Source organism: Scyliorhinus torazame, chromosome 4, assembly GCF_047496885.1.
Source record: "Scyliorhinus torazame isolate Kashiwa2021f chromosome 4, sScyTor2.1, whole genome shotgun sequence".
Classification (NCBI taxonomy): domain Eukaryota; kingdom Metazoa; phylum Chordata; class Chondrichthyes; order Carcharhiniformes; family Scyliorhinidae; genus Scyliorhinus; species Scyliorhinus torazame.
Genome location: NC_092710.1, coordinates 285,396,607 through 285,406,142, shown reverse-complemented (window position 1 = coordinate 285,406,142; position 9,536 = coordinate 285,396,607).

Below are 9,536 nucleotides of genomic sequence, written 5' to 3'. Positions count from 1 at the left end.
CCAATATCCATTGCCTGCAGGGGGTGAAAGGCCATCATGTTAGCATGATGCATATCTCTGTGCCCAACCCAGCTGCACTGGGCTACACAGTGGCCCTGGTTGGCACTGCAGATCTTGCCCCCATTTGTCCACCCTCCTCTGCCTCCTCTCCGCATCCCAGATCCCATTGGTGCCTGGCACTGTGGGGGCCTCTGGTCCTGGCTCCCATCCCTGCTGCCATGGGTACTGTTGGCTGGCACTGCCCATGCCAGCAGTACGCTCCGCAGCACCCATCCAGCACCCCCTTAGAGGCTACAGTGGGCATTATCCTTGGGAGGGCCACCAGATGCCTCACCGGCGTGTGGCGGCCAGGAGAGGAGGGGTGATATGGCGGAGGGTGGGGTGCAGGTGTGGGTGGGTGGATGCACCCATATGGTTGGTGTCATGCTGCAGAACCAAGATCAAGGTGGGTGGTCACTGGGGTGTGCAGCATGATGGCTGATTTTCAGGCGCAGCAAGGGCAGTCCGTGCGTGGGCACTGTCCCAGTCCCGTGGGTGGTCGCTCCGGCCGCAAGGCCCGTTTCCCGTCAGCCCACCTCCTCACCCTACCCCCACGGCCCTGGCCCATCGGGGCCCCCATCCCCAGCCAGCCCGGCAGCCCACAGTCACACCTCTTTGTGTCCTCCTTCATCAGCCATGACGCCGGTTTCACGATTTTTAAAAGCACAAGTGAACCTTGTCGCCGTGACTTTGACCCATTGGAGGCGGAGAAGCATGAAAGCCCCGGAGAATACTGGTTCAGGCCCGTTAATGATGTGCCAGTGGTGTTTACTGTACGTGCATTTTGGAACACATTGACATCCCTCACAGTTGGGGGCGCTGGTGGACAGCAAGTAAGCCAGATGGAAAGGATACCACAGGAGCCACCTTGACGAGGGTAAATTTCAGACCCTTGTTATGTTGCAGAAGAATCAGATGAAGACCTCGCAGGGCCAACCTTGAAAGAAAGAAGGTTTGACAGACTTTATGCTTAGTGCTGTGCACAGCCTGCCTAAAAGTTTACAAGTCATGACTAATGACACAGAGGAGTCTGCCTCGGTTGACCCTAGGCTTGGAAACTGTTGTATTAAATGTAGAGAGGCGGGGAAAATCCATTCAGCACTGTGTGGGACCCATCATTGTGCAGCATCTGATAACTCAGCTTCCACTGCAGTCAAAGCCAAATAGTTGCCATGATGGACTGCTTCAATCAGAATACAAGCAGCTTCCAATGTATTACAAACATCTTCCATGCAACAGCTCAGTGCTCCAACAGAAATGTAGGCAGCTTCCATGGTTTCACTGAGTTCCTTCATTGAGAACCTTTGCAGGGGTTCTCCACCACCCAGAGATCTGTCCTCCAGCGATAGGGGCTGGTTTAGCACAGAGCTAAATCGCTGGCTTTGAAAGCAAACCAAGGCGGGCCAGCAGCACGGTTAAATTCCCGTACCAGCCTCCCCGAACAGGCGTCGGAATGTGGCGACTGGGAGCTTTTCACAGTAACTTCATTTGAAGCCTACTTGTGACAATCAGCGATTTTCATTCATTTCATTTCAATGGGCTGGCAAAGAAAACGTTCTGAGCTGGAGACATGGAAATCCTGGAGCAAGAATCCATTGGCCTTACTCCAGGGGTCAGCATTCCAGCTCCCTCCCTCAGCATTCTTCTGACAGTCAACATTGAGTTGACTATCTGCCAGGCAGCCCAGACATTCAAGCCCATGCTGAGTTGGTGGAGTCTAAGGTCACGTCACCATGCTCCACAGCTTCCTGAGGGTGTCGCTGGAGCACAATTAAACTACTCTCTTCAGAGTCTTAGCAGCCACCCACCTCATCAGCTTTTGCCACTGAGGTTGTACATCATAGAAGCCCAAGAGTCGGTAAGAGCCTTGACCATATAGCCTCTGAGGGAATGCGCCAGGTTGAATTTATATTTCAAAGTGCTGTTGGTCAAATCATCTATTCATTGTTAGCTTTTGTTCTCGAACAAAGGCTTATCATGGGAAGTGTTGCAACTTGTAATGTGTTCCTCAAAGGGAAAGGGTTAAAAGTTCGACTGTAGAAGCAGACGTCTTCATGGATCCCCGGTTGTGGAAGCTGAAACATGTGGCAATGATGGTGGTGGACACCTCTCAAAAGCAGTCTTCAATTAGATGGTGGCAAGCATTCTGCCGAGGTAGAGGCTATCTGCCTCTGCCGCTCCCCTGGCCCACCTCACCTTTTAACTCCTGCTCCTCTTTCTATTGCTCATTCTCCTCTTGTGACTCTTACGTTTGACCCTTTGGCATATTTGCTGGTAGTAATGGGGTTACTGGGTTACGGGGATAGGGTGGAGGTGTGGGCTTAAGTGGGGTGCTCTTTCCAAGGGCTGGTTCAGACTCTTTGGGCTGAATGGCCTCCTTGTGCGCTGTAAATTCTATGCTTCTATGATTGCTAGATGGTGGAACATATAGCAAGTCATGATGGATCTGAATCTCTCCTCTCCCTCTCTCCTTCAGCAGCTTGTGCTGCTCTGCATGGCCTCTTCTCCTCCTCCCATTCTCTCTCCAGAGCAGGCCAGCCCTTGCAGGATTTTGATAACCACACATTCCCGTTTTTTAAATTCATCCATGGAATGTGCGCATCGCTGGCTGGGCCAGCATTTGTTGCTCATCCCTAGTTGCCCTTGAGCTGGATGGCTCACGAGGCCATTTCAGTGGGGGACAGTTAAGAGTCAACCACATCGCTTTCTCTTTGTGAATCGCGTGAGGAATCCAATGAGATAGGTAGCACAGCAAGCACTCTCATTTCAGGTGAAGTCCTCGGGGAACTTTTGGACAAAAATATCAATGAAATCTTCACAAAATGTTGGAAAGTCTCCTAATGTCTGTCAACAATTCTCTTCAAAAGTAACGTAGCTAGTCAATCACCTACAGGAAACACACAGCGAAGGCTGAGCACACTGTAATTATCTGTATATAGGCATAACACTAAAGGGTTAATTATTACACCTCAGTGCAATTTAAACATTAGAGGCACCAATAGTTCCCAGTATAGATATCAAAGCTCAGGGAATCTTGGGTAGTGTCAGCAGAGAAGAGAGATAGATCACAACTAAAGGACTAGTTTAGATTAGAGAGAAGTAGCATGTGGCATTCATTAGTTAATACTTAGTCATAGATTATAGTTTAACAGACTCAGTCTTATTTTATTAATAGTTACAGCTCAGTAGAGTGTGCAAACTCTATTTAATTTAATCGTTATTCCGTAAATCAGTTTTGCTTCAAGTTAAAGATTGGTGGTTTCTTTATCATCACACCAGCTTACCATTCTGGAATACGAGGCAAAGAGTAACGATATATTACCACAAAGTGAATTAAACATGCTTCCAGGAGTGGAAATCTTTAAATGTTAATGTACCATGTAATAACATGGTACCAGGGATTGGCTACTGAAACTAACTAGTTTAGTAAGATTAGAGCAAAGAAAACCAAGAAGCTATTCAACTTGCGAAGCACCAACCTATGACTGTAGAACTTCAACGAATCCAGGATCGATGGACAAATCTCAAGCTCCACGACAACTAAGGATCACCTTGATGGTAAACTTGTTGTAAACTGGTGGGTGTTCATGCAGGAGTTCCAAATTTATTTAGCGGCTTCCGATTTGAATAATCCTACCGATGCATGTAAAACAGCTCTTCTGCTCACTATGGCTAGTCCACATACCATTGAAATCTATAATTCTTTCCAATATACGGAAATCAAGATAAAACTAAGTTTGCAGTAATAGTTGCAAAGTTTGATCATCATTGCAAAATACAAACTAATGAAACATTTGAGCGTTTTAATTTCAATGAGAGAATGCAAAACAAGGCTGAATCAATTGATTGCTTTGTTACTGATCTTAGATCTTAGCTCAATCTTGTAACTTCTCAACACTGGATGATTCCATGATTAGAGACCAAATAGTCTTTGGTATGAAAAGCTTAGAGAACGATTGCTCAGGCAACAGGATGTCATGCGAGAAAATGTGATTGAAATGTGTCATTTACATCAGTTATCGAAAAATCAGTACCCAGAATTGTTTCTCCGTGAAAAGGGCGTGAAAACGAATCTCGAGGTAGAATGTGTTAAGGCAGTGTCTCAGATGAAGAAAATGTGCATTTCGGATGGTAACCATCTTGCGCACGTGTATTCTAACCCGACACATGCGCACTTTATCAAAAGATGTGAGACGAACGAAAACTGATCTGCGCAAGCGTGAAGACATGGTGTGCGTGATGATATATACATCATGACGTGTACAAGGTGTGGAATCTCCCATTTTCAAACAAAAGGCCCTGCCAGAGGAAAGCAATGCTCACAATGTGGCAAGCAAAATCACTTTGCTGCTCAATGCAGATCCACACACGCGTTTAAATCTGCAAAGTCAAATTCAAAGACAGATTAATGTGAGAAGTGTAGAATCTAAGGAAGAAGATTTTGAACAAAATTTTTCTAAGGATCTGGCTTTCACTTGGCTTTTTCGAAGAAAGTGGCTCTGTCTCTGCTGGGCTCATCCTCAGGTAGCGATCGTTGGTCTTGAACTTAACTGGCTGTTCCTGCTGCAATTGGGTGGCACAGGCCAGATCCAAGAGAGGCAGAACACATGGCTGTGCTCTCTTTTATCCCCCTGGGATTTTGCGCTCTTTGGGGCCGTCCTTAACCTTGGACCCAATAGTTCGACAGGGGTCTGATCACTGCCTTCGATTTTGGCCAATAAAGGGGCGGGTGCCTTGGTGGCTGGGTGGGTCTTTAGCGGCCATTGACCTTGGCAGTTTGGCTTTCTGAGTAAAGGGAGTGGTGCCGATCAGTCTGTGACTGTACCGGTTGCTTGATTGGAGTTCTATTGTCCTGGGAAAATGGGACATTAAAATCCAAAAGAGCGGGGGTTTCGATCAGGTCTGGTTACCTGTGTTTCAGATACACATAGGCTCTGTAACTGTCTGAGTCCTGGATTGGCCAAAATTCCCATGGTCCTTTGCAGGTGGCCATCTTAGATGGCTACATTCCGTCCTCTTCATCCTGAACTGTTCATCCTTGGTGGACCGGTCACCCTTGGTCAAGGCAAGGTTCTACTCTACTCTATCTTATGGTTTGGGACATTTACCTAATGTTCCATTAATACATTCATAAATTAGTTCATCTCTAACTGTTACGATAATTTAGGTCACTATAACATTTAATTTATCCACACAGTTGATCTCCAGCTGACGCTATCTAAGCTACTCTCATGCTGCTGCTGGTGAATATCAAAGAATTTATATACAGTGCAAAATTTAAAACAGCAGCATCACCTTTCTACTTAATCCTAATAAAGTTAAAGAGGTCGATTTCGTAACAGTCGATTTCGGCGGGAGAACAGCTGGTGAGTCAGTTTCAGCGGGAGCAGTGCGGAAGTGGCTGCTGGGAGGTAAGTCTGTCCTTTAAAAGCACTTGTCTTTGCAGGGGCAGGCCAGTCGATTTCGGCGGGAGAACAGCTGGTGAGTCAGTTTCAGCGGGAGCAGTGCGGAAGTGGCTGCTGGGAGGTAAGTCTGTCCTTTAAAAGCACTTGTCTTTGCAGGGGCAGGCCAGTCGATTTCGGCGGGAGAACAGCTGGTGAGTCAGTTTCAGCGGGAGCAGTGCGGAAGTGGCTGCTGGGAGGTAAGTCTGTCCTTTAAAAGCACTTGTCTTTGCAGGGGCAGGCCAGTCGATTTCGGCGGGAGTGGAGCTGGCTGGTTAGTCAATTTCAGCAGGAGCTGAGAATTTTGTTTTTTTAAATTAGTGTTTTAGGCGGGAACAGGAAGTCGACCCGCAGACGTCTGGGAAGACCCTCACCAATAAATTCTGGTGGAGAGGAAACCCGAGACACTACACGTGTAGTGTCTCCCACCCGCCCTCCTCCTCTAACCTAATAATAAAACCCATTGGTCTGAGGTAAGTACCATATTTTTATTATATTATTATTATTTTTTATAAAAAATTTAATTTAGTTGTTAGCCAGATCTTGGTAGAAAGTTAGAGGAATGGCAGTGAAGGGAGTGCAATGTTCCTCCTGCAGGATGTTTGAGGTGAGGGATGCAGTTAGTGTCCCTGCTGATTTTACCTGCAGGAAGTGCTGCCATCTCCAGCTCCTCCAAGACCGAGTTAGGGAACTGGAGCTGGAGTTGGAAGAACTTCGGATCATTCGGGAGGCAGAAGGGGTCATAGATAGCAGCTTCAGGGAATTAGTTACACCAAAGATTGGAGATAGGTGGGTAACTGTAAGAGGGACTGGGAAAAAGCAGTCAGTGCAGGGATCCCCTGCGGTCGTTTCCCTGAGAAACAAGTATACCACTTTGGATACTTGTGGGGGGGACGACTTACCAGGGGTAAGCCATGGGGTACGGGCCTCTGGCACGGAGTCTGTCCCTGTTGCTCAGAAGGGAAGGGGGGAGAGGAGCGGAGCATTAGTAATTGGGGACTCTATAGTCAGGGGCACAGATAGGAGATTTTGTGGGAGCGTGAGAGACTCACGTTTGGTATGTTGCCTCCCAGGTGCAAGGGTACGTGATGTCTCGGATCGTGTTTTCCGGGTCCTTAGGGGGCAGGGGGAGCAGCCCCAAGTCGTGGTCCACATTGGCACTAACGACATAGGTAGGAAAGGGGACAAGGATGTCAGGCAGGCTTTCAGGGAGCTAGGATGGAAGCTCAGAACTAGAACAAACAGAGTTGTTATCTGTTGCCCGTGCCACGTGATAGTGAGATGAGGAATAGGGAGAGAGAGCATTTAAACACGTGGCTACAGGGATGGTGCAGGCGGGAGGGATTCAGATTTCTGGATAACTGGGGCTCTTTCTGGGGAAGGTGGGACCTCTACCGACAGGATGGTCTACATCTGAACCTGAGGGGCACAAATATCCTGGGGGGGAGATTTGTTAGTGCTCTTTGGGGGGGTTTAAACTAATGCAGCAGGGGCATGGGAACCTGGATTATAGTTTTAGGGTAAGGGAGAATGAGAGTATAGAGGTCAGGAGCACAGATTTGACGTCGCAGGATGGGGCCAGTGTTCAGGTAGGTGGTTTGAATTGTGTCTACTTCAATGCCAGGAGTATACGAAACAAGGTAGGGGAACTGGCAGCATGGGTTGGTAACTGGGACTTCGATGTTGTGGCCATTTCGGAGACATGGATAGAGCAGGGACAGGAATGGATGTTGCAGGTTCCGGGGTTTAGGTGTTTTAGTAAGCTCAGAGAAGGAGGCAAAAGAGGGGGAGGTGTGGCGCTGCTAGTCAAGAGCAGTATTACGGTGAGGGAGAGGATGCTAGATGGGGACTCTTCTTCCGAGGTAGTATGGGCTGAAGTTAGAAACAGGAAAGGAGAGGTCACCCTGTTGGGAGTTTTTTATAGGCCTCCTAATAGTTCTAGGGATGTAGAGGAAAGGATGGCGAAGATGATTCTGGATAAGAGCAAAAGTAACAGGGTAGTTATTATGGGAGACTTTAACTTTCCAAATATTGACTGGAAAAGATATAGTTCGAGTACAATAGATGGGTCGTTTTTTGTACAGTGAGTGCAGGAGGGTTTCCTGAAACAATATGTTGACAGGCCAACAAGAGGCGAGGCCACGTTGGATTTGGTTTTGGGTAATGAACCAGGCCAGGTGTTGGATTTGGAGGTAGGAGAGCACTTTGGGGACAGTGACCACAATTCGGTGACGTTTACGTTAATGATGGAAAGGGATAAGTATACACCGCAGGGCAAGAGTTATAGCTGGGGGAAGGGCAATTATGATGCCATTAGACGTGACTTGGGGGGGATAAGGTGGAGAAGTAGGCTGCAAGTGTTGGGCACACTGGATAAGTGGGGCTTGTTCAAGGATCAGCTACTGCGTGTTCTTGATAAGTATGTACCGGTCAGGCAGGGAGGAAGGTGTCGAGCGAGGGAACCGTGGTTTACCAAGGAAGTGGAATCTCTTGTTAAGAGGAAGAAGGAGGCCTATGTGAAGATGAGGTGTGAAGTTTCAGTTGGGGCGATGGATAGTTACAAGGTAGCGAGGAAGGATCTAAAGAGAGAGCTAAGACGAGCAAGGAGGGGACATGAGAAGTATTTGGCAGGAAGGATCAAGGAAAACCCAAAAGCTTTCTATAGGTATGTCAGGAATAAGCGAATGACTAGGGAAAGAGTAGGACCAGTCAAGGACAGGGATGGGAAATTGTGTGTGGAGTCTGAAGAGATAGGCGAGATACTAAATGAATATTTTTTGTCAGTATTCACTCAGGAAAAAGATAATGTTGTGGAGGAGAATGCTGAGCCCCAGGCTAATAGAATAGATGGCACTGAGGTACGTAGGGAAGAGGTGTTGGCAATTCTGGACAGGCTTAAAATAGATAAGTCCCCGGGACCTGATGGGATTTATCCCAGGATTCTCTGGGAGGCCAGGGTAGAGATTGCTGGACCTTTGGCTTTGATTTTTATGTCATCATTGGCTACAGGAACATAGAACATAGAACATACAGTGCAGAAGGAGGCCATTCGGCCCATCGAGTCTGCACCAACCCACTTAAGCCCTCTCTTCCACCCTATCCCCGTAACCCAATAACCCCTCCTTTAGTTACTAAGGGTAATTTTATCATGGCCAATCCACCTAACCTGCACGTCTTTGGACTGTGGGAGGAAACCGGAGCACCCGGAGGAAACCCACGCAGACACGGGGAGAACGTGCAGACTCCGCACAGACAGTGACCCAGCGGAGAATCGAACCTGGGACCCTGGCGCTGTGAAGCCACAGTGCTAATCACTTGTGCTACCGTGCTGCCCGAATAGTGCCAGAGGACTGGAGGACAGCAAATGTGGTCCCTTTGTTCAAAAAGGGGAGCAGAGACAACCCCGGCAACTATAGACCGGTGAGCCTCACGTCTGTAGTGGGTAAAGTCTTGGAGGGGATTATAAGAGACAAGATTTATAATCATCTAGATAGGAATAATATGATCAGGGATAGTCAGCATGGCTTTGTGAAGGGTAGGTCATGCCTCACAAACCTTATTGAGTTCTTTGAGGAGGTGACTGAACAGGTAGATGAAGGTAGAGCAGTTGATGTGGTGTATATGGATTTCAGCAAAGCGTTTGATAAGGTTCCCCACGGTAAGCTATTGCAGAAAATACGGAGGCTGGGGATTGAGGGTGATTTAGAGATGTGGATCAGAAATTGGCTAGCTGAAAGAAGACAGAGGGTGGTGGTTGATGGGAAATGTTCAGAATGGAGTTCAGTTACAAGTGGAGTACCACAAGGATCTGTTCTGGGGCCGTTGCTGTTTGTCATTTTTATCAATGGCCTAGAGGAAGGCGCAGAAGGGTGGGTGAGTAAATTTGCAGACGATACTAATGTCGGTGGTGTTGTCGATAGTGTGGAAGGATGTAGCAGGTTACAGAGGGATATAGATAAGCTGCAGAGCTGGGCTGAGAGGTGGCAAATGGAGTTTAATGTAGAGAAGTGTGAGGTGATTCACTTTGGAAGGAATAACAGGAATGCGGAATATTTG